This window comes from Suncus etruscus, chromosome 14 (assembly GCF_024139225.1).
Source record: "Suncus etruscus isolate mSunEtr1 chromosome 14, mSunEtr1.pri.cur, whole genome shotgun sequence".
Lineage (NCBI taxonomy): Eukaryota > Metazoa > Chordata > Mammalia > Eulipotyphla > Soricidae > Suncus > Suncus etruscus.
In genome coordinates, this window is record NC_064861.1 from 85,080,103 (window position 1) to 85,106,133 (window position 26,031).

The following is a 26,031-nucleotide window of genomic DNA, read 5'->3' on the forward strand; positions in this document are numbered from 1 at the left end:
CTGGGGACCCTGGCCTGTGGGTACATGTGGAGTTTGCTGTTCCCATAGGTTGGGGGAGGAAGTGTCTGGAGGTCAGGGGAACTTGACACTCTGGTGTCAAGGCCTGGTGGGATAAGGAGGGGCCCGGTTGTTGTTTAAGTCCCAGAAAGGCCAGTTTCGGCAGGTCCTGGAGAAGTGGGAGGTTTGCTTAAGGGATCACAAACCTCTTGTTTCCTTGGCATCTCCCCAGCTTCTGGGGAAGGGAGCCTTCACTGGATTCACCTGAACCCCATATGTTACTTTATTTTATTTATTTTTTGACTTTAATTAATTAATTTATCTTTGGATTTTAGACTATACCTGGAGGCTCTCAGGGATTACTCCTGGCTCTGCGCTCAGAAATTGCTCCTGGCAGGCACAGGGAACCATATGGGATGCCGGGAATTGAACCCAGGTTCGTCTTGGGTCGGCTGCATGTAAGGCAAATGCCCTAGTGCTGTGCAATCTCTTGGGCACATTTTTTGGACTTTTTGAATCACTCATCAGAGTTTAGGGTTACTCCTGACTCTGTGTTTAGGGATCATTCGTGGTGGTTCTCGGGGACCACATGTGGTGCAGGGGATGGAACTCGGGTTTTCCCCCTTCAAGGCAAACACCTTAACCTCTGCACTACCCCACTGGCCCCCAGAATTTCCTTTCATCAGGCCCTACTGCTGGATCAAGTGAGGTGTGGTAGTATTGGGCCGGTAAGGCACTTGGTTGAACTGGGTTCAACTCCCAGCACCCCAAACCATCCCCTGAGTCCCACCAGGAGTGATCTGTAAGTGCAGAGTGAAATTTGAATACAACCTTGTGTGCACCCCAAAACACCCAGAAAAATAGATTATCAGTGTAATTCTTATTTTGTTTTTGTTTTTGTTTTTGGGTCACACCCAGCATCACTCAAGGATTACTTCTGGCTCTTTGCTCAGAAATCACCCCCTATGAGATGCCGGGATTCGAACCACCATCCTTTTGCATGCGAGGCAAACGCCCTACCTCCATGCTATCTCTCTGGCTCCTATCAGTGTAAATTTTTTTTTTTTGGTTTTTCTGGCCACACCTGTTTGATGCTCAGGGGTTACTCCTGGCTACGTGCTCAGAAATTGCCCCTGGCTTGGGGAGACCATATGGGACACCGGGGGATCAAACTGTGGTCCTTTCCTTGGCTAGCGCTTGCAAGGCAGACACCTTACCTCTAGCGCCGGCTCCTATCAGTGTAAATTTAACCCATATTGCGCACATGATTTATGTTTATTTATTTATTTTTGGTTTTTGAGTCACACCCGGCAGCACTCAGGGGTTCCTCCTGGCTCTATGCTCAGAAATCGCTCCTGGCAGGCTCGGGGAACCATATGGGATGCCGGGACCCGAACCACCATCTTTCTGCATGCAAGGCAAATGCCTTACCTCCATGCTATCTCTCTGGCCCCCATGATTTATTTATTTTTTTTCTTTTTGGTTTTTGGGCCACACCCAGCGGTGCTCAGGGGTCACTCCTGGCTGTCTGCTCAGAAATAGCTCCTGGCAGGCACGGGGGACCATATGGGACACCGGGATTCGAACCAACCACCTTTGGTCCTGGACTAGCTGCTTGCAAGGCAAACGCTGCTGTGCCATCTCCGGCCCCCCCATGATTTATTTTTAAAAAGGAAATCTTTCAAAGTGGCAGCTTGCAGAATAGGAATTATTGGGGGGGGTTTGGGTCACACCTGGAGACGTTCAGTGGTTACTTCAGGCTCTGCACTCAGAAATCGCTCCTGGTAGGTTCAGGGGACCATATGGGATGCCAGGAATCAAATCGAGGTCCGTCCTGGGTTGGTTTGGCAAGGCAGATGCCCTACCACTGAGCTATCGCTCTGGCCCTGCAGAATAGGATTTTTGAAAGATTCCCTTGGGGAAGAAGTTAGGGTCTTATGATACTGGTTTATACTTACCTGTTTTTCTGTTTATCTATTTTTGGAGGGCTGTCTAAGTGAGGCTAGGGTGGCTCATAGAGCTCAAGAGCTCAAGAATGTGGTGTTGCTTGGTCCCTGAGATGCTAGGATTCCTTAGGGTAACCCTGATGATACTAGGGAAGGGTGTGTGTCTCCTGGCCACACCGAGAAATTCCCAGGGTTTCATGCTACTGCGAGCACTTAAAATCCTGTAAAATTGGGGCCGGAGAGATAGCACAGCGGCGTTTGCCTTGCAAGCAGCTGATCTAGGACCTAAGATGGTTGGTTCGAATCCCAGTGTCCCATATGGTCCCCTGTGCCTGCCAGGAGCTATTTCTGAGCAGACAGCCAGGAGTAACCCCTGAGCACCACCGGGTGTGACCCAAAAACCAACCAACCAACCAAACAAACAAAAAATCCTGTAAAATTTCTCCTATCCCCTATTATGTTCCTTTCTTTCCCTTTTTTTCTTGGGTCACACCTGTCAGTGCTCATGGCTTACTCCTTGCTCTGCACCCAGGGATTACTCCTGGCTGACTTGGGGGACCATATGTGGTGCTGGAGATTGAACCCAGGTTGGCAGCATGCAAGGCAAATCCATTGAACTATTGCTCCAACTCCTATTGTTCTTTTTTTTTTTTGGGGGGGGCCACACCTGGCGGCACTCTGGGTTTACTCCTAGCTTTGAGCTCAGAAATTGCTCCTGGGAGGTTCAGGGAACCATATGGGATGCTGGAGATTAAACCCAGGTCCATCCTGGATCTGCCACGTGCAAGGCAAATGCCCTACCACTGTGCTATCACTCAGGCCTCCTATTCTTTTTTTGTTTGTTTGTTTGGCCACACATGATGATGCTTAGGGGCTACTCCCCGGGCTACTGTGTGCTCAGGAAACACTCCTGGCAGGCTTGGAGACCATATGGGATCTGGGATCAAACCTAGATAGACTGCATGCAAGGCAAATATTCTACTGCTGTGCTACTGCTCCAGCCCCCAACCCCCCATTGTGTTCTTTTGCTTTCCCAGTCACTGTGGTGAATAGGCTGGGTGTGGACTTTGCTGTAGCACATCTGGATTCTTCTCTTGATTCGGTGCTTCAAAGCTGTTGAGAGTGTAATGGACCAAGTGAGCACAGAATTCACACACATGTGGGATGTCTGGGGTCCATCCCCAGCATTGCCTTGTCCCCTGTGCACCACCAAGAGTAGCTGAGAGCAGCCCCTGAGTACTACCTGGTGTGGTCCCCAAACAACAACATTAAAAACCATAAACCCAGTGCTCGCTTCGGCAGCACATATACTAAAATTGGAACGATACAGAGAAGATTAGCATGGCCCCTGCGCAAGGATGACACACAAATTCGTGAAGCGTTCCATATTTAAAAAAAAAAACCAAAAAAAAAAAACCATAAACCCCCCGACCCAAAGCGCAGAACCAAGCTCTTGAGGTTGGGAGCCGGAGCCCGGATATTTTGGTGCCAGGATTTTATTTCATGGGTAAAATGAAGTTAATCCATGACAGACGGGCCTGGCCTGGTGTCAGGGCTCAAAATTGGTTAAACAAGTGAATTTTATCAGAAATGTTCCTGGCACAGGGCTGGTATTCTTTCTTGTTTGTTTTGTTTTGGGGCTGTGCCCTGGCCAGATGCAGGGGTTACTCCCAAGTAGGGATCTGGGGGTTACTCATGGTGGTACCTAGGAAACTATGCATGCTGGGAATTGAACCTGAGACCTGCTGCGTGCAAACAATGGACTCTGACCATTGAACTGTCTCCCTGGACGTCATGGTGACATTTCAGGACAAAACAGTAGAATTACGCCCCACAATTTGGTATGTGCTGAGGTTTGAACTTGGGGCTCCTAGGGGTTAAGTTGGGATTCACTTAGCCTGATACTTGGTTCTACAAACTCTTTTTTGGGGGGGGCTTACATGTCCGCTCAGCCCTCTCGCTGCTCCCTGGCCTGCTGGTGTTCCTCCTCTCCTGCCTTCTTCTGTTGCTGCTGCTATTGTTAGGATGCCCGGGGACTGCAGTCTTAGTGCCCAAAGGGGCTCCCCAATACACTTGTGCCTTGGATTCCCAATGGCATTGCTGTTGCTGCTGGGAAAGCATGTGGATACAATTAGGGATCAGACTCGAGGCCTTAGGTGTGGAAGGCAGATGCCACGGATCCACAGAGCCAGTCACTTTTTTTTGGGTTTTTGAGCCATACCCGGTGATGCTCAGGGGTTATTCCTGGCTATGTGCTCAGAAATTGCCCCTGGCTTGTGGGACCATATGGGACGCCAGGGGATTGAACCACGGTCCATCCTAGGCTAGTGTACGCAACGCAGACACCTTATGCACTGCACCACTGCTCTGGCCCCATGCAGTCACTTTGTTTTGTAAGTTATGGGGCCACTTTAGTGGTGCTCTACAATGAGCATGTGCTGCCAGGGGTCAAATCAGGACCTCAAATATGAAAAGTCTGTGTCTTATTAACCATCCATAGTTCCAGACCTGCCCTTGGCCCACTCATGTTTGGTCGAATGCCAGATGTTGTGAATTTGACCTTTTGGGCTTCTGGATAATTTGGTAATTTTATAAATCTTCTATTGTTTTCTTTTCTCTTTTTCTTTTTTTTTTTTGGGGGGGGGCATACCTGGTGGTCCTCAGGGGTTACTCCTGACTCTGTGCTCAGGAATTACTTCTGGCCGAGATTGATCTAGTTGGCAGAATACAAGGCAAATGCTCTACCTCGGTACTATCACTCTGATCCCTTGTAAATATTCTTGGACTTTGATTTTGAGATACAGAGATACTTTGTGGAATATTTTGTGAATTTTTGTTTATTTATTATGTTAGTTTTTGGGCCGCACCTGGCTATGCCCAAGAGTTACTCTTTTTTAATTTTTGTTTTATTTTTTGGGCCACACTCAGCAGCGCTCAGGGGTTACTCCTGGCTCTGTGCTCAGAAATCGCTCCTGGCAGGCACGGGGGACCATATGGGATGCCAGGATTCGAACCAGTCCATCCTGGATCGGCTGCTTTCAAGGCAAATGCCCTACCACTGTGCTATCTCTCTGGTCCCTAAAAGTTCCTCTTGTTTTTGTGCTCAGGGATTACACTTGCAGGAGCTTTGGAGACCCTATGGGTGCTAGGGATCAAACCTGGGTCAGACATGTGCAAGGAAGACACCCGACTTGCTGTGCTATTGCTTTGACCTCTATTTTGTAAATTTTATTTTAATTTTATTATTTTATTTATTTTTATTTTTTGGGGCCACACCTGATGGTGTCACTCCTGGCTCGGCACTCAGAAATAGCCCCTGGCAGGCTCAGGGGACCATATGGGATGCCAGGGATTGAACCCACGTTGACTGCATGCAAGGCAAATGCCCCTACTGCTGTGCTATTGCTCTGGCCCCTATATTGTGAAATTTTAAATAAAAAAAATACTTTTCTTGTTTTGGGGCCACATTTGGTGGTATTTGAGGGAGTGACTTACTCTTGGTGCAGGGTTTGGGAATTAATTTCTGCCGTATTTGGGGGACCATGTACTGTAAGATCCTGGACCTTCTTGTATGCAAAGCCTGTGTTCCAGCTTTGAATTAACTCTCTGGCACTGAACTTGAATTATTATTATTATTTTTTTGGTCTTTGGGCCCCACTCAGTGATGCTCAGGGCTATGCATTCAGAAATTGCTCTTGGCTTGGGGGATCATATGGGTCCCCGGGGATCTAACTGAGGTCCTGGGTCAGACGAGTGCAAGGCAAACAAATACTCTACTGCTGTGCTATCGCTCAGCTTCTAAACTTGATTTTTTTTTTACATAATCTTAAATTTAATAAAATGTGCAAAATCCTTTCTACACCCTCTTCTCTGATTCACCAATTATCAGCATTTGTGATATTTTTCTATTTTATTTTATTTTTTTTTGGCTACACCCAGAGGTTCAGGACTTACTCCTGGTGGGCTCAGGGGACCATATGGGATGCTGGGAATGGAACCTGGGTTGAACCTGTGCAAGGCAAACACCCTACCTGGGGCCAGAGTGATAGTTCAGCGGTAGGTCATCTTCCTTACACATAGCCAACCCAGAACAGACCCGGGTTCTATCCCTGGCATCCCAAATGGTCTCCAGAATCTGCCAGGAGCGATTTCTGAGCGCAGAGTCAGGAATGACTCCTGAGTGCCACCAGATGTGGCCCCAAAACCAAACAAACAAAAACAAATGAAAATTATATAGATTTAAAATATATAAAGCATTGTGACATACAAAGTTATTTGTGGTTAAGCTTTACACATAAAATGTTTCACACTGCCAGTGTCAACCCCTCTCCATCTATGTTCCCAGAGTCCATCCCATACTCCCCCAGACCCCAGATCCCAGATCCCAGCCTGCCATCATAACAGGCACCTTTTTGGTTTGGTTGTTGGTTTGGTTGTTTGGGTATCATGATTTCAGGGTTAATTTCCCTAGTTTAGATATTTAGTCCTGTCCTTTCTTAACACCACCAATTGGCCTTGTTCCCTATTATTTCACAGCTGTCTGTCTCCCCCTCCACTTTACTTATTTCCTTCTCCTCACTCTATTCTGGGGCCAAGAGTGTTCTAGACAACCCCCTTTATTTATTTATTTATTTATTTATTTATTTATTTATTTATTTATTTATTTATTTATTTATTTATTTATTTATTTTTGGTTTTTGGGTCACACCCGGCAACATTCAGGGGTTCTTCCTGGCTCTACGCTCAGGAATCACTCCTGGCAGGCTCGGGGGACCATATGGGATGCCGGGATTCGAACCACCATCCTTCTGCATGCAAGGCAAATGCTCTACCTCTATGCTATCTCTCTGGTCCTGACGACCCCCCCTCTGCATTCCCTCAAGCAATTACTCAAAAACACCACCTATCAGTGACGTCACTGTATTTATCCTCTTTTATGGCTCATTTCATTTAACACGATATCTTCCAGTGATTATTCAATTTTAAAGTATGTAACATTGGGGCCAGAAAGATAGCACAATGTTAGAGTGTTTGCCTTGCAAGCAGCCAATCCAGGATGGATGGTGGTTTGAATCCCGGCTTTCCATATGGTCCCCCGAGCCTGCCAGGAGTGATTTCTGAGCACAGAGCCGGGAGTAACCCTTGAGCACTGCCAGGTATGACACCCCCCCACAAAAAAAGTGTGTAAAATTTCTCTTCACATCCAGCTGGAGACAGACAGACTTGTTGTGGTGAGATGTTGGTAAAGTAGCAGTTGCAAAGGGAACACAGGGCCAGAAGATAGTACAGGGGTCAGGACCTTGCCTTGCAGGCTGTGAACCCTGGTTTGATCCTCAGCCCTGCATCAGTCCCCCAAATACTACCACAAGTGTTCCCTGAGCACTGAGCAATGAATAGCTCCTGCACACTGTTGTGTGTAACCAAGGAGGGACCAGAGAGATAGCACAGCGGTAGGACATTTGGCTTTCATGCTGCTGATCTAGGACAGATGGTAGTTCGATTCCAGGCATCCCATATGGTCTCCCGAGCCTGTCAGGGGTGATTTCTCAGCGCAGAGCCAAGAGTAACCCCTGAGCCCTAGCCAGGGGTGACCCCCTCAATTTTTTTCATCATTCTTTTGTTTTGGAGACACACCCAGTGGTGCTCAGGGCTTTCTCCTGATTCTATTCTTTTTTTTTTTTTTTTTTTTTGGTTTTTGGGCCACACCCTGTGACGCTCAGGGGTTACTCCTGGCTATGCGCTCAGAAGTTGCTCCTGGCTTCTTAGGGGACCATATGGGACACCGGGGGATCGAACCGCGGTCCGTCCTAGGTTAGCGCAGGCAAGGCAGGCACCTTACCTCCAGCGCCACCGCCCGGCCCCCTGATTCTATTCTTACTCCATTTTGGTCCCCTGAGTCTACGGTGGATGCTGGAATCAAACACAGGTTGGGGGCTGGAGAGATAGCATGGAGGTAAGGCGTTTACCTTTCATGCAGAAGGTCATCAGTTCGAATCCCAGCATCCCATATGGTCCCCTGTGCCTGCCAGGAGCAATTTCTGAGCTCGGAGCCAGGAAAAACCCCTGAGCACTGCCGGGTGTGACCCAAAAACCAAACCAAACCAAACCAAACAAAACACAGGTTGGCCATGTGTAAGACAAGAGTTCTCTGTGCTGTATTATCTCTCTAGCTTCTAAACGAGAAATTCTTTTTTGGGGGGTGGGTGGGTAGGCACACCCAGTGGTGCTCAGGGGTTACTCCTGGCTCTGCACTCAGAAATTGCTCCTGAGAAGCTCTGGGGACCATAAGGGATGTCAGGGATCGAACCTGGGTCCATTCTGGGTCTGCTGCATGCCAGGCAAACACCCTACTGCTGTGCTATAGCTCTGGCCCCAAAAGGACAAATTTGTAAGGAATTCCTTTCTGGGAGCCTGATCAATAACACGGGGAGGGCATTGCCTTGCATGTGGCTAACCAGGGTTTGACCCTCGGCATTCCATATGGTTTCCTGAGCCTACCAGGAGTAATTTCTGAGCACTGAGCCAGGAATAAACCCTGAGTGTTACTGGAAGTGGCCTAAAAAACTACAACAACAAAAAATTTATTTCTGGGTTTTTGCTGATGCTCAGGGGTTACTTCTGGCTCTGCACCAAGGAATTACTCCTCGCCTATGTTCATGGTACCCTATGGGATACGGGATCCATTCCCAGGAATGGGCGGTGTCTTGCAGGTAAGGTCAAGTTACTACAGGGATCAAACCTGGCTTGGCCATTTGCAAGGCAAGTGTCCTACTCCCTATGCTATTTATCTTACCCAAAGAATCTTTTTGTTTTTGTTTTTGGGCTACATCCTGCTATGCTTAGGGTTTACTCCTGGCTTTGAACTCAGGGATCATTCTTAGCAGGTTTGGAGGACTCTGTGGGGTGCTGGGGATCCAATCTGGGAGAGAGCCAAGTGCAAAGTAAGTGCCCTAACTGCTGTATTATCTCTCTAAGTCTAAAAGTCTTAAAATAATTCTTTCTAGGGGCTGGAGAGATAGCATGGAGATAAGGTGTTTGCCTTACGTGCAGAAGGACATGGTTAGAATCCCGCCATCCCATATGGTCCCCAGAGCCTGCCAGGGGCGATTTCTGAACGTAGTCAGGAGTGGCCTCTGAGCTCTGCTGGGTGTGACCCAAAAAACCAAAAAAAAAAAAAAAAAAAAAAATTCTTTCTGGATTTTTTGTTTTTGTTGTTTCTTGGGCCACACCCAATGACACTCAGGGGTTACTTCTGGCTATGCGCTTAGAAATTGCTCCTGGGGCCTGGAGAGATAGCACAGCAGTGTTTGCCTTGCAAGCAGGACCAAAGGTGGTTGGTTCGAATCCCGGTGTCCCATATGGTCCCCCGTGCCTGCCAGGAGCTATTTCTGAGCAAACAGCCAGAAGTAACCCCTGAGCACCGCTGGGTGTGGCCCAAATACCAAAAACCAAAAAAAAAAAAAAAAAAAAAAAAGAAATTGCTCCTTGTTTGGGGAACCATATGGAGTGCCGGGGATTGAACCCAGATCCATCCTGGGTTAGCTGCATACAAGGCAAATGCCCTACCACTGTACTATTACTCCAGCCCCTATTTTTTTTTTTTGGAGTTTTGTTGTTAGTAGGGTATAGGAAATGGGTTGGGAAAGGTCACCATGAAGAAATATTCATTCTAATCTAAACTATATTTAAAATTTTGCAATTCTGGAACCAGAGAGATAACGCAGGCCTTAAAAGTTCTTGCCTTGCCTTTGGCTGACCTGGATTTCATCCCTGACACAGCTTATCATCTCCAATTCCTGCCAACGGTGATCACTAAACACGAATTTGGAGTAAACACTGCACATCTTATTTTTGGGGCAACATTTTCATTTTCTTGGATGAGGGTTTAAACCACTGCTCTCAGCTGTGCTTAGGGTTTACTCCTGGCTATGCCCTCAGTAATTATTCCCTCCTGGTGGTGCCTGGGGGACCCTATGGGATGCCTGGGATCAAACCTGGGTTGTTTATGTGCAAGGAAAGCACCTTACCTGCTGTGCTATGGCTCTGGACCTTCACCACTTTCAGAAGTAGAGAAATTGCAAGCAGTATAGAGAGGGTTGTTTGCCCTTTGCCCAGTTTCTCTCATGGCACTATCTTGCATAACAGGAATATAATTGTCAACACAAAGAAGTCAGCTCGGGGACATCGGGGCTCGCGCACGTGTGGGTTGGGTATGGATCCCGCCAGCTCTTCTTGCTAATGGTCTTTTTTTCCTAGTGCAATTCATTTTGTGTCTTCTAAAGCAAACCCGTCTCTCTTTCTTGGGCCACATCCAGCAGTGCTCAGGGTTTACTCCTGGCTCTACTCAGAGGTCACCACTCCAAGGAGTGCTCAGGAGACCATATGTGATGCCAGGGATTCAAAGTAGGACTTGCCATGTGCCAGGCAAGGACCTTAATCCTGTACTATTTCTTTTACCCTATGTTCTTTTGTTTAAATAATTTTAAAATTTATTTATTTATTTATTTATTTATTTATTTATTTATTTATTTATTTATTTATTTATGCCACACCTGGCAATGCTCAGGGGTTATTTCTGGCTCTGCACTCAGAAATTTCTGGCAGGGCTCAGGGACCATAGGATGCTGGGGATTGAACCAAACTGGCAGTAAATGCCCTCCCCACTGTTCCTTTTATTTTTTTAAAATATTTTTAATTTAAGTAACATGATCATAGTTGGGTTACAGTCACAAATAGAACACCCTCCTTCACCAGTGTAACATTCCCCCCTTCCCCCTTCCCTTCTCCTGTCTGTATTCGAGACAGGCATTCTACTACAGTTATTTGTTTTTAAGTTCAGTAAATTGTATTTTTTTTCCTTAAAGGATAAGAGTAGAAAAATATAGTAAAGGTGTGAAAGTGGCAATCACCGTTGTTTGCATAGGTCCAGAAAAATATGGGGAAAATGGAAAAAAATTCTTGGCCTGATTACAAAAAGGCCTCACCCCAGAAGTTTATTGGCATAAGGCCTACTCTGGGCTCCAGGCATACCAGTCCGTCCAACCCGAGTCATTCTCCGTGGTCCCGGTAAAACATTTTTACACATTAGCTATTGTTGGTATCAGGTTCTTATATTTAAAGATTCTGGATTCTGAGCATTTCTTTCATCGAAGTCAGGCTGATGTGGAACATTCTCTAGTTTCAGCATACCATTAGATGTGGAGCGATCTGCCCTGCAAGCAGGCTGTTGCTGAGTTGTCTGGGTGTTGAGAGCACTCTTTGGAGTAAGTCAATGCCAAAGCAGTGGTAGGTCTTCCCTGGTAGAGGTTTGGATCCTGGTAATGTTATAGACAATTGTGGTTGTTTCCATAGACGGTATCCATTGTCCAGGTGTGTGTGCGCGATGCCCATTCTTCTGAGGCCTAAGCCAAATCATTATGCCAACGTTCAGGGTAAAAGTCCTAATTGCATTACCAAATTTGTGTTCCCATCTCTATTAGATAGGAACATGTTTGCATATGTATTATTTTCCCATTTTAATGTGCCTATGCAAAAGAGAAGCAACGCCACAAGATATTGTTGGTGCATCTGGGGGCCAACGAATAAATTCCAACATTCCTCGTAACTTGGTTCTTTTGTTTTTTAAATAATTTTAAATTTATTTATTTATTTTTGCTACACCTGGCAATGTTCAGGGGTTATTCCTGGTTCTGCACTCAGGAATTTCTGGTAGGACTCAGGGACCATATAGGATGCTGGGGATTGAACCAAACTGGCAGTAAATGCCCTCCCTACTGTTCCTTTTTTTTTTTTTTTTAACCACACCTGGCAGTGCTTAAGAATTACTTCTGGCTCTGAGCTCAAGTATCACTGCTGGTGGTGGATAAGGGACTATATGGGGTGTCGGGATGGAACTAGGTTGGTCAGATGCAAGGCAAGCACTCAACCCACTATGTTGTCACTCTGGCCCCATGTTTTAATGGAGAGAGGGTATTTTAAGCAGTTTTTAGGGGCCCCTGGGCCCAATCCCTTGGTGCTTGGGGACCTGTATGAGGCTGGGAATGGAATCTGGGATCTCCACATGCCAGCCAAACCCTCTAGTCCTTTGACTCTGTTCCTCACCCTATTTTCAGTTGTTTTTTTCCTTCTTCATTTACAAGCTGGAATCAGTCCATAAGGTAGAGTTACCTCTTCTTACCTGCTTTTCCATTTGTCCAGTTATTTGCTTCATTGTGGTTTCATAAGGGAGATTTCCTTCCTTCCTTCCTTCCTTCCTTCCTTCCTTCCTTCCTTCCTTCCTTCCTTCCTTCCTTCCTTCCTTCCTTCCTTCCTTCCTTCCTTCCTTCCTTCCTTCCTTCCTTCCTTCCTTCCTTCCTTCCTTCCTCCCTCCCTCCCTCCCTCCCTCCCTCCTTCCTTCCTTCTTCCTTTCTTCCTTCCTTCCTCCCTCCCTCCTTCCCTCCCTTCCCTCCTTTCTTCCTCCCTCCCTTCCCTCCTTCCCTCCTCTTTCTCTTCCCTCCTTACCTCCTCTTTGTCCCTCTTTCCCTCCCTTCCGTTCATTTTCAGCCTCCTGTCTCAATATAAAGATCCTCTCCTCCATCTTATTTTTAGGAGGATCTCCCAAGTGGTGCTCTAGAGACCAGAGGATCTTTGAAAATCCCCATCCCATCAGATCTATGGGTTCATGTGCTGCTTCTGGGCCCTCTCAGTCCTGGTCATCACCTGCACTCAGCAGGTGTTTGGGGGACCCCATGGTGCTGGGAGTGGGACCAGGGTTGGCCTATGCCTTCACACTGGCACCGTCTCTCTCAGCCTTCCTTACTCAACCTCAGAGCTGGAGAGCCAACCTGGGCTTGGAAGTAGGAAGAGTAGCAGGGAGCAAGTGTAAAGACCCAGAAAGGGGGCCCTGGGGGCTCAGGGCTGGTGAGATGTTCCCCTCCAGAAGTTTCCCTGGAGAGAGCAAAGAAAGCTAGACCAGAGAAGGGCAGAGTGGCCTGAAGGGAGAGTTAAAGGCAGGATGGAGCAACCATTGATATGGCATCTCAGTCTGGAGAGGAGTTAGGAATCTGAGGATGGGCCAGGAGCACTGGTAGCAGAGCAGCATGCCTGGAAGACAACAGGAAGGGGACAGGGAGATCCCAGAGGCAGGAGTTGGTCAGAGAAGGAGCCTTGGAGACCCAGAGGGATGCTGCCACTGTGTCCTGGAGGACTGGCCTGTCTGGGGACTCAGCTGTTGGCTGCTCCTGTTGGTCCCATGTGCCACCTAGCCCAAATCACCTCCCAATATGTCTCCTGAGGAGACAGGACCAAGGGCCGATGAGGCTTTGAATTCTGTGAAGAGGATCTGGATTTTGTTTTCTTTCCTTTTTTTTTGAGGGGGGGGCACTCCTGGCAGTGCTCAGGGGTTACTCTTGGCTCTGTGTTTAGAAATCACTCCTGGTAGGCACAGGGGAGACCATATGGGATGCCGGGGTTCATCCTGGGTTGGCTGTGTGCAAGGCAAAGGCCCTCCCACTGTGCTATCTCTCCAGTCCCTGGATTTTGTTTCATGAAACAGGGTTGCTTAGTGCTGGATCTCATCACATAGGTTGAACTCTTGGTGAACTACTCAAAATAAACTTTTTTTTTTTTTTTGGTTTTTCGGGCACACCCGTTTGATGCTCAGGGGTTACTCCTGGCTAAGTGCTCAGAAATTGCCCCTGGCTTGGGGGGGACCATATGAGACGCCGGGGGATCGGACTGCGGTCCTTCCTTGGCTAGCGCTTGCAAGGCCTTACCTCTAGCGCCACCTCACTGGCCCCTCAAAATAAACTTAAGACACTCCTGAGCTGGGAATGAAGGCTGAGACTTGAATTATCGGGGATCAGCCTTTTCTGGGGCTTTCACGAGTGTTGAAGAGGGTAGGGGGCATTACTCTGACCAGTTTCCATTAGAATCTGCTCTTCCTCCTGCTTCTGGTCTTTACCTCCTCCGTAGAGCTGGAGGGATCTTTTATAACACAACTGCGGCACAGGGTTTGAGGTGCTTGCCTTGCACACGGCCAATTCTGGTTCAAATCATATGTGGTTAATATCATACGGTATCCTGAGCCCTGCCATGAGTTATTCCCCGAACACACAGCTAGGGGTAAACCCTGAACACTTGTAGGTGTGGCCCTAAACCAGAAGTCAAACAAACAAGCGAAAGCCAATAAATACATACCATGACCTTGTCTTGGATCCCTTCCTTAGTCAACTCAAAAGATTAACCAACCTCAGTCCCCCGGAAGCAAAGAAAAACACAAGACAAACAGGGTCCTGTTCTTGTGAGTTACCCTATGAATTGGACATGGTGCTGCTGTCCACTGGAGAACTTTGTTTGTTTGTTTTTTGGGGCCATACCCAGTGGCTCTCAGGGGTTACTCCTGGTTCTGCACTCAGAAATCTCCCCTGGCAGGCTTGGGGGACCATAGGAGATGCTGGGGATCAAACCCAGGTCAGCCACGTGCACAGCAAATGCCCTCCCTGCTGTGCTCTTGCGTTGGCCCCCTGTTGGATAAAGTTTTTAGGGTTGACTGTTCGGAGTATAGTTTCTGGGTTGTGGTGTCTGTGCACTTAGGTAGGTATTGCCAAATTGTTCTGTAAAGCTAATTTATAGCTCTTTCAAGAGGGGTTAAAGAGGGGCCGGTGAGGTGGCACTAGAGGTAAGGTGTCTGCCTTGCAAGTGCTAGCCAAGGAAGGACCGTGGTTCAATCCCCCGGTGTCCCATATGGTCCCCCAAGCCAGGGGCAATTTCTGAGCGCTTAGTCAGGAGTAACCCCTGAGCATCAAATGGGTGTGGCCCCAAAAACAAAAAACAAAAAACAAAAAAACCCCAAAAACCCCGAAAAAAACAAGAGGGGTTAAAGATTTGGGGACCATCCTTCATCAACCTGTCAACGCAAACATTTTGCTAATCTGACAAGTGTGACATTTTGTCTTGGTTTTTAATCTGCTTTTCTCCAAATGGTGACTGAGTTGAATATTTACTATTTAATTTCCTCCTCTGTGAACTGCTGCTTATTATTTTGCTATGATATTTTCCCTCCTCTGGTTGGCTTATAGGGGTATATTTTCAGCTTTATCTTTGTTGTTTTTTCTTTTTGGGGGGCTTAGATGTTTGAGGTGGGAATTCCGACATTTACTCCACTTTTGATTAACTCAGTCAGTCATTTGGATTTTTAAAACTTTTTTTGGGGGGTGGGTTTGGGTCACACCTGGCAGCACTCAGGGGTCACTCCTGGATCCACGCTCAGAAATCGCTCCTGGCAGGCTCGGGGGACCACATGGGATGCCAGGTTTCGAACCACTGTCCTTCTGCATGGAAGGCAAATACCACCTTCATGCTATCTATCCGGCCCCATTTTAAAATCTTTTTTTTGGCTTGGGGACCACATTTACAAGTACTCTGGGCTTATTTCTGGCTCTATGTTCAGGAATCACTCCTGGAGGGATGGGGGGACCATATGGGGTGCCGGGAAATTGAAACTGTATTGGAGGTGTGCAAAGCAAGCACCTTAGTCCTTTGTACTATCTCTCTGGCCCCCAGTGAACCTTTTTTTTTTTTTTTCCTTCCATTTTTGGGCCACACCAGGTGGTGCTCAGGGATTACTCCTGGCTCTGTGCTAAGAAATCACTCCTGGGCCCGGAGAGATAGCACAGCAGCGTTTACCTTGCAAGCAGCTGATCCAGGACCAAAGGTGGTTGGTTCAAATCCCGGTGTCCCATATGGTTCCCCGTGCCTGCCAGGAGCTATTTCTGAGCAGACAGCCAGGAGTAACCCCTGAGCACCGCCGGGTGTGACCCAAAAACCAAAAAAAAAAAAAAAAAAAAAATCACTCCTGGGGCCCGGAAGGTGGCGCTAGGGGTAAGGTGTCTGCCTTGCAAGCGCTAGCATAGGACGGACTGTGGTTCGATCCCCTGGTGTCCCATATGGTCCCACCCAAGCCAGGGGCGATTTCTGAGCGCATAGCCAGGAGTAACCCCTGAACCTCAAACGGGTGTGGCCCAAACCCCCCCCCAAAAAAGAAATCACTCTTGGTGGTGCTTGGGGGACCATATAGGATGTCAAGGATCAAACTTGTGTTGGCTGCATGCAAAGCAAACACCCTACTTACTGTGCTATTGCTCTGGCTCCTATTTACTTTTTAAGTAAAAATCACTTAATTATGAATGATCTATCATGTGTGACACTTCAGGATACATAGCAAGGTAGCAACAATGGTCCACAGAAAACATAAATGGAAAAGTTAATCCACACAATTGAAAAGGGGGGTGAGGGGGAGGGGTGCTGGGGTCTTTGGGGGGAGGGAGATGGGTTTACTAATGCTGGTAGGGTATTGGAATCATTATTCATAATTTGTAAACCATAGCATCTCAATACCAAATCCCAAAAGAGCAACAGTCCAGCCGGGAGGGCATTTGCCTTGGATGCAGTTGACCCAGGTTTGAACTCTGGCATCCCATAGGGTCCCCCGAGCCTGCCAGGAATTATTCCTGATTCTAGAGCCAGCAGTAATTCCTGGGAACTGCTGGGTGTAGCCCCCAAACTGAGACAACAACAACTAACCCCCTAAAAGCTGTAGTTATGAGTCTGAGGTATGTGGTGCTATACCACTAAGCCCACCCACAGAGTTAGCAACCAAATACACAAACAGACAGATAGATGCCGTGGAGGCAGTGAGTGAGGAAGAGAAGGGCGAGGCTTTATTCTAAATTGAATAGAAACTGTACTTGCCTTTGGATTGGGGCTGGGAGATCTGTCCTTATCTCCTATCCATGCTTGGCTGTTTCTCTAGGTAGGGAATGGCAGAGGGTGAGATCTCTTCCTGGGAATGGTTCACTCCCACGGAGAAGCCATGGAATCCTCAGTGTAAGTGAAAGGAGGAAGAATCATTGCAGGATGGGGGCCCTGATTCTAAAAAATTGGGAAGAGTCTCAACTTTCATTTTGTGAGACTTAAGAGCTAAATTGTAGCGTTTTCCTTGCATATTTTTTTTTAATTTTAATTTTTGGGTTACACCTGGCAGCACTCAGGAGTTACTCCTGGCTCTGAGCTCAGAAATCAGGCTCAGGGCCTGGAGAGATAGCACAGCGGCGTTTGCCTTGCAAGCAGCCTATTCAGGACCAAAGGTGGTTGGTTCGAATCCCGTTGTCCCATATGGTTCCCCCCCCCCCCCCCCCCCGTGCCTGCCAGGAGCTATTTCTGAGCAGACAACCAGGAGTAACCCCTGAGCATCGCCGGGTGTGGCCCCAAAAAAGCAAAAAAAAAAAAAAAAAAAAAAAAGAAATTAGGCTCAGGGGAGCATATGGGATGCCTGGAATTGAACCCAGGTCCCTCCTGGGTCACCTGCATGCAAGGCAAATGCCCTACCTCTGTGCTATTGCTCTGTCCCCACCCTTCTATTTTTGATGCTTTACATAATCTTTTTTTTTTTCTCCCTTTGGGTCACCCCTGGCATTGCTCAGGGGTTTCTCCTGGCTCTACGCTCAGAAATCGCTCCTGGCAGGCTTGGGGGATCATATGGGATGCCAGGATTCGAACCACCGTCCTTCTGCAAGCAAGGCAAACGCCCTGCCTTCATGCTATCTCTCCGGCCTTTTATGTAATCTTGATGTCCTGATTGCCTAGCAACCAAGCACTGGATGGCCAGAGGCTGGTCGCCTGGAGAATCTATTCTGGGAAGGAGGCAAAGATGAATCGGTCATAAATCAGAACATCTTGACAGATGTCAGACTCATCTGCTCGCCAAAAAAGAAGGGATGGGGTCACAGAAGTAAAGAATACCACTAGTATATGCCCATCTGGTACTTATTTATTTATTTTTGGTTTTAGAGTCACACCAGCTGTGCTCAGGGGTTACTCCTGACTCTGCATTCAGGAATCACCATTGGTAAGCTCAGGGAAATATGGGAGGCTGAGGATCGAACTCAGGTCAGCTAAATGCAAGGTATGTGCTCTATATGTTGTGGTATCTCTTCAGCCACCCTATCTGGGACTTAAAACAGAACGTAGCCACCCCAAAGATTCCCTAAGCTAAGAGAACGGACCCCCTCTAATCCCATGCTGTGCCCTCCTGCCTCAGTGTACCTCCATGAATGGTCACAAGGCAGCCCATTGAGAAACCCCATTCTTTGGATCTTCTCCCTTCTCCCACAAGTGTGATGTTGGTTCAAATTTTCCTCTGTAAAGTGCTCTGTACCTCTGCTCTGGGCCAGAGCTTCGGGCCAGATGAAATGGCTGCAGAGCAGCTAGACACTAACAAAATTCTCCTTGTTTTCTTGCCTTCAGATAAACTTGGTGTGATTAAGTGAAACCTGTTACCACAATAGATGTTTTATATTTTTGCCATGTAACAGATGGAGTATAGGTCTTGCAAGGCTAGTGATCTACCACAGAGCTTCATCCCTGGATTCTCCCATTCTTTGTAGTAAAATTTGTTTCCGGGGACTGGAGAGATAGCACAGCAGGTAGGGTGTTTGCTTTGCATGCGGTTGGCCAGGGTTTAATCCTGGCATCCCATATGGTCTCCTGTGACTGCCAGGAGTAATTTTTCTTTTCTTTTCTTTTTCTTTGGGGGGGGGCGCTACACTCAGTGATGCTCAGAGGTTACTCCTGGCTATGTGCTCAGAAATAGCTCCTGGTTTAGGGAACCATCGGGGACGCTGGGGGATCGAACCATGGTTTGTCCTAGGTTAGCCATATGCAAGGCAAATGCCCTACCGCTGCGCCACTGCTCTGGCCCCATTCTTTTCTTTTCTTTTTCTTTTTCTTTTCTTCTTTTCTTTTTTGGTTTTTGGGCTATACCTGTTGGTGTTCAGGGGTTACTCCTGGCTCTGTGCTCAGAAATCACTCCTGGCAGGCTCAGGGGACCATATGGGATACTAGGAATTGGGGATAGAACCCAGGTCCATCCCTGGTCACCATATGCAAGGCAAACTTCCTAGACTATGCTATCATTTTGATGCAGAAGTAATTTCTGAGTGCAGAACCAGGAGTAACTCCTGAGCGTCACTGGTATGACCCCCAAATCAACAACAACAACAACAACAATCACAAATGCCAAATTGACAAAAAAGAGTAACAGTGAATGAAATGCTTGTCTTGTTTGGAGTGGCCCCCCCAAACCAAAATAAATAAATAAAAAAAGAGCAATTCTTGGTTCCAGTCTGAATCCATGCTTCTCTGAGAACGCAGTCCTAGGGACCACTCTGTGAGGGGACATGGGTTTCAGGTACAGCTTGATCCTGTTTTGTGGGGCTGCTCCTTGAACAGCCAGTCCTGACCCAATCCAGGCATTCCCACGTGCCTGAGTTGGAAGGAGAGACACTCCTTTCTTGAGGTCACCTTCCTCATGGCCCAAGTTTACCTGCAGTACTTGTTGAGGTAGTCAGGTGTCATGTTTCCTGCCAAAGGCCTTGTCAGCCACCTGGGGAACCCTCTTTTAGGGCTCAGAGCCCCCCCCCCCAACAGCAAAAGTGGGAATGTGTGGTAGGACCGACTATTGATGAGGAAAGGACAGTTATGCTGGTTTGAGTACAATGGACTGGTGGGGGTTTTCTGGACAAAGCTCCAACCTTTCTTCTGTATGTTCCCAAATTGTCATAAAAAGTATTGAGAAACAAAAGAGACTTCCCTTAACACTGAGAAGACTTAACAACAACAACCTGCTTACAGGACAGGGCTCCCTGCATTGCCCTTTCATGGTGAGGTGAAACGAGAAGACACTCCACATCATGACTTCAATGTAGGATATGCAGATTCCAGAATCTTTAATACAGAAACATGATACCAACAACAGAGACTGTGTGAAAAGTGTGTTGGCACTACGGACAATGTCTTGGATCGGACAATAACTTGCCTGAAGCCTAGAGCTGGTCTTATGCCAGGAAACTTCAGGGGTAGGATCTCTTTGTATTTAGGCCAAGGTTATTCCTTTCCATGCCTCTCTTATTTTGGTGGGCCTATGCAAACAACAATTGCCACTCTAACACCGTTTTAACTGTGCTCCTTTGACTCTAATCCTTAAAACGCACCCACTTAAAACTTGAGGTTAACTTAAGCTAATATGCATGTACATGGAAATGTAAAAAATACTATGCCTCTAATGTTTAAGGAGTTATGTAAGTTTTATGGCTTTAGATTGCCTTGTGTGCTGTTAAGAAATATTATAATATGCTACAATCTGGGGACTTGAGGGACAAAGTAATTGCACATGGATTCTGTTTTATTTATCTTTACGTTCTTTGGCTGAAAGTTCAAAGTTAAGATATCAGCAAGGGGACTTCTTCTGAGAATTATGTTATGGGTGATTGTCCTTCCACTGTAACTTTACCTTGTCCTCTTTCTTTGCATCTTTTGTTCTCATAATTCAAAATAAAAAAATTAAAAAAAAAGTATTGAGAAACTAGACTGTTCTGGATGTTATTTGGTTTTGTTTTTGGCCACACTCAGTGATGCTCAGGGGTTGCTTCTGGCTGTGCGCTTAGGAATTACTCCTGAAGGTGCCTAGGGACCATATTGGGTACTGGAGATCAAACTAGGGTCAGCTCTGTGCAAAGCAAGTGCTTTCCCTTTGTACTATTGCTCCAGGCCCTAATTCTGGCCTTCTGTCCCTTTAGTTGAGACAGATAATTTCTTTGGGGAGCTCACTGGTGAAATATTCAGACATGGAGTGAATAGGTAGTACAGCAGGTAGGGCACTTGCCTTTCATATGATTGACGGAGGTTTTATTCCTGTCACAATCTATGTCCCCTGAGCCCTGCCAGGAGTGATCCCAGAGTGCTGAGTCAAAGATAATCCCTGGGGGCTGAAGTGATAGCTCAGAAGGTAGGAGCAGGTAGGGCATTTGCCTTACTAGGCAGATCCAGGTTCAATCGGCATCCCATATGGTTCTCTGAGCCTGCCAGGAGCGATTTCTGAGTGCAGAGCCAGGAGCAACTTCTGAGCACCACTGGGTGTGGCGCGCGCGCACACACACACACACACACACACACACACACACACACACACACACACGAAAAAAGAAATTCCTGTACACCATCTGTTGTGGTTCCACTGATAAACAAACAAACAAAAATATCAAAACAGAATGAGGGGGAAGAAAGAGAAATATTTAGACCCTGGTTGAGTAGACACCTAGGAGAGCCGGGGCATGGAATTGGACCTCACAAAGATTTCTTCTCTAAAGAACAGGGCCAGGACTTGTACTGTGTCGAGAGAACCGAAAAGCTAACTCGAACCAGCTGAACTAATTTTGGGAATCAGGTTTGGGGAGAGTTCAAGCTTTTGCCACTTTACCCCCTCTCTCCTCTACCGCCCTTTCTAAAAATGTAGGCAGAGGCTCTGGAGTTAGGGAAACCGCAAACAGACTTGCCTGAGGCTCATAGTTTGGAAGGTGTGAATACCTTCCCCTGGGACAAAGTGCCCTGTATGTTAGATAGAAAAGATTAATTAGCCGAAGTAATTCTTTTTTTTAAAGCAGTTTTCCTTTTCTGTTTTTTTTTTTTGGGGGGGGGCAGGGGGATCGAACCACAGTCCTTCCTTGGCTAGTGCTTGCAAGGCAGACACTTTACCTCTAGCGCCACCTCGCCGGCCCCCCAAGGTAGATATTTTAAAAAGCTTAATTAGATGTGGGGTTGAAGTTACCTCCACTTTTGAAATCTCCAGGGATAGCCATGACAGAAACTCTTGAAGTTTCATATCAGTAGAATTTTATTTTACTTATTTAATGCTTTTGTTCTTTTTTTTTTTTTTTGGCCACACACAACAGCGTTTAGGAGTTACTCCTGGCTCTGCTCTCAGAAATAACTTCTGACGGGGACTATATGTGTTGCTGGGGATCAAACTCAAGTTGGTAGCATGTAAGGCGAATGCCCTCCTGCTATGCTATGCTATGCTATGCTATGCTATGCTATGCTATGCTATGCTATTGCTCTGGCCCCAGAATTTAAATATTTTAAGGGATTCTGGTTCTACATGGAGTGATACTACAATTCATGAATAACTTACATTTAGTGAATAAAGTAGGTGTGTGTGTGTGTGTGTGTGTGTGTGTGTGTGTGTGTGTGTGTGTGTGTGTAGCACCCTATGGTGTTCAGGGTTCACTCTTGACAGTACCTGGCAATCATTATATGTGATGTTGGGGCTCAAACCTGGGTTGAGAAAATTGGTCATGTGCAAGGCCAGCACCTTCCCTGCTGTGCTTTCTATCTGTCCCAAAGTAAATTTATTTTATTTAAGAAATATAACAGCAAGAAAGAGTTCCCGTAAAATAAAGGAAGAGAAATGAGGCCCCCTAAGGTACCATGTGGGTGATTCCAGAAAGAAGGGAGCCTAGTGAAGGTGTTTGGTTTTGATACTAGGGATTCCAAGGGCTCTGTGTTCTCAGCGTCCTCTCTGAGAAATGACTTGGATTTGGCTGTCATTGAAAGGAGCATGTTTGAGTGAGGTGTATGTTATGAAACAACCTGTGGTTTGGGGTTTTCTGGCACCCTTCCACCCTTCCCTCCACTTATGCAAAGTAACCCATACTGGAACATAATTGTCAATGCAAGTGTGAAGGAGTTTGGAATTTGATAACTGTTTTGTATTATGAAATACTCAGGATGAGGGAGGTTAAGTTTCTTCACCCCATGACCCTTATTTATTCTTATTTTTGCTTGTCCACAGAATGGGAAAGGGCAGGGTGGAATCAGGTAACCCTGGGCTGAAGCTGAAGATGATGTCTTTTTCTTTATTTTTACTTAACTACATATTAATTCATTCATTTTTGCCACACTAGATACTCAACCCAGGTTCCCAGACATGGCTCCTATCATTGAGTCTCATCCATGGCCTCCCCTTTTTTTTAAGGTTGAGGGGGATTGGGGTTGGATCAAACCTGGCTGTGCTCAGGAGTGATCCCTGGCTGTGCTCGGGGGACAATATGAGGTGCTGGAGGTCAAACCATGCTTGCAAGGTGAGTGCCCTAACCCCTATGGTATCTCTCCTGCCTCTCCAAGTTGTGTCTTTATTTTTATAGCATGTTGGGGCATGGGGCCACTCCCAGCTCAGTGTTTAGGGGATCACTTTTTTTTTTCTTTTTGGTTTTTGGGTCACACCCGGCATTGCTCAGGGGTTACTCCTGGCTGTCTGCTCGAAATAGCTCCGGCAGGCACGGGGGACCATATGGGACACCGGGATTCGAACCAACCACCTTTGGTCCTGGATCGGCTGCTTGCAAGGCAAATGCCACTGTGCTATCTCTCTGGGCCCCGGGTATCACTTTTTTAATAAATGGATTTATTTATTGTTTTTGGGGAGCACACCTGGTGGTACTCAAGGGTTACTCCTGACTCTGCACTCAGGAATCACTTACTCCTGGTGACCATTTGGGAAGCTGGATATTCAACCCAAGTCAACCACATGCAAGGCAAACACTTCCCCTGTTAGAAGTTTGTTCAGGTCCTAGGGGATCACCCTTGACAGTGCTTGGGAAACCTTATGAGGTGCTGGGGATCAAACCCAGTAGCTGTGGGCCAGGCAAGTTTGGGGGGCACACCTGGAGGTACTCAGGACTTACTCCTGACTTTACATTCAGGAATCACTTCTGACCAACTCGGGGGACTATATAGGATGCCAGGGATTAAACTTGAGTCCACCACATGCTAGGCAAATGCCCTCCTGGCTGAACTATTGCTCTAGCACCCGTACTAAGCTTTTGAGGGTCTCCCGGGTCCAGAAATGGTTGAATTTTACTAAGCTCTAGAAATTTCTGTGATGGCAGGAGGAGAAGCAACCTAAGTCAAATTGATGTAGGGGTGGGGATGGAGAATGAGACACCAGTGCCCTCTGAATCTCCTGCCAAGTCCTGTCCCCTACTCAGCAATGCTCTGGGATTACTCCTGGCTTTGAGCTCAGGAATAACTCTTTTTTTTTTTTTTTTTTGGTTTTTGGGCCACACCCGGTGACGCTCAGGGGTTACTCCTGGCTATGTGCTCAGAAGTCGCTCCTGGCTTGGGGGACCATATGGGACACCGGGGGATCGAACCGCGGTCCGTCCAAGCTAGCGCTGGCAAGGCAGGCACCTTACCTCTAGCGCCACCGCCCGGCCCCTCAGGAATAACTCTTGGCAGGGTTAGAGGTTGTTGAGCTATGGGATGCTGGGGATCAAACCCAGGTTGGCAGCATGCAAGGAATGTGCCCTCCCCACTATCTTATCGCTCAGCCCACCCCCAGCATCTTTGAAGACAGCCTTCTCATTCTCCTTTGAGGACCCTGCCTCAGAGATGGTCTAATCTAGGGATTTCTGGACTCTGGCTTTGCCTTCTGGCTGTTGGCTCAGAGACCTGAAGGATGATTCCCTTGTTGGATGATTTGACACCATAATTCCCCCTATTGGGTAGATGAAGCCTTGTGTTTGCCCCTGGGTAAAACGAACCTAAGCCAGCGGGAGGGAAGCAGGATCCCACAAAAGTCATTGCATGGCTCCGCTCTGCTCATGGCTTAGTCACTTGGAAGGTGGGAACAGGAGTGCTGTAAATCTGGTCCTCCCTTCAGCACTGTTCAGCCATCAGATGCTTTCCCAGGCTGTCACTGGGGTGTAGACATGGGACAGTGCAGGAGAGAAATGGTTGCCTCCTGACAAGTTTGAGAGATGCTTATCCTTTTCATCCTTACTCTATGAGTAGCAAAAAGGGTCACACAGTGGACCTGAGGGATAGGATAGTGAGGAGGGCGTTTGCATTGTACACAGTTAACTTGAATTTAATCTCTAGCATCCCATATGGTCCTCTAGCCTGCCAGGAGTGATCCTTGAGTGCAGTCAGGAGTAAGCCTTGAGCACTGCCAGGTATGGCCCCCAAATGAAACAAACAAAAAAGCATAACAACAACAACAATCGAGATAAGGGTGGAGGGATTACAGAACATAACCGATGACTCTGGCCATTTCATTCAAGTTCTCTGCTTGCTTCATCCCAGCCACACCAGTAAGAAGGTGTTACCTTCTATAACCTGGGCTAGGAAGAGAGGAAGTATAACATCCCCAAGTTCTAGATTCCAGACTAGGCTCATATACCCCAACATATTCCTTTTTTTTTGGGTGGGGTAAGGGGACACCCTCAGCTCTGCAGTCTGTGGTTATTCCTGCCTCTGCACTCAGAAATTATGCCTGACGGTGCTTGGGGGGTCATATGGGATGCCCAGGATTGAATCCCAGTTGACCGAGTGCAAGGCAAGTCCCCTCCTGCTGTATTATCCTTCCAACTCCTGCTCACTCTTTTCTCTGAGATCAGGAGTTGGGATATTTTTTACTAAGCAGGGAGTAGCCCTTCAAAGACCTGGAGCTGGACACCAGCCACAGTTTGGATAAAGTCAGGTAGGGGCAGGGCGGTGCTGGCTAGGAGGTGTTTGCAGGTCTCTGCTGGGATCTGTCATCACACCCACTTCTGCAGGTTGCGGATTAGAGGGATTAAAGATATCTCCCTTCCCATATCTGCCTGACATGTAGACCAGTGCCAAGGAGTCAACCAATCCAAGCCCATTAAGGTGGATTCACTTATTAATTTTTTAAACATTTATTTAGTTTGGTTTTGGGCCATACCTAGTGGCACTCAGGGGTTACTCCTGGCTCTGTGCTCAGAAATCGCTCCTGGCAGGCTTGGGGGACCATATGGGATGTCGGGAATTGAACCAAAATCTGTCCGGGGTTGGCTGCGTGCAAGGCAAATTTCCTACCTCTGTGCTATGGCTCTGGACCCTAAAGTGGACTCAGTTAAAGAGAAGAACCCAGCAGACTTCTGAGAACTCAGCTTAGGGGCAGTTTTTGGGGGTGACAAAGGTTTGGATAGGTGAGATGTAGAAATTCCAATTTCTTAGGCAAGAGATCTGTTCTACTGGGGGGGGGGCTGCTAATATTGTTCTGAATTTGGGGGAAAAGAAATTCTTATTAATTTACAAATAAAGCCAGAGAGTTGTACAGGGGTTAGGCACTGGCTTGGATGCTACGAGTCCTGGCTCAAAACCTGGCATCACGTATGGTCTGCCAAGAACTACAGGAGAGATCCCTGAACACAGAAACAGCATGTGGTCCCGAAACAAACAAAAAATCTCA

General features: G+C 47.2%; 1 non-coding gene across 1 annotated transcript; it reads left to right on the plus strand.

Moving 5' to 3' along the window:
* The first annotated feature begins 3,229 nt into the window (after positions 1 to 3,229).
* LOC126028994 (U6 spliceosomal RNA) lies at positions 3,230 to 3,336 on the plus strand. Its single transcript, XR_007502657.1, has one exon. It is a non-coding gene; the product is annotated as a U6 spliceosomal RNA (small nuclear RNA).
* The last annotated feature ends 22,695 nt before the right edge of the window (positions 3,337 to 26,031 follow it).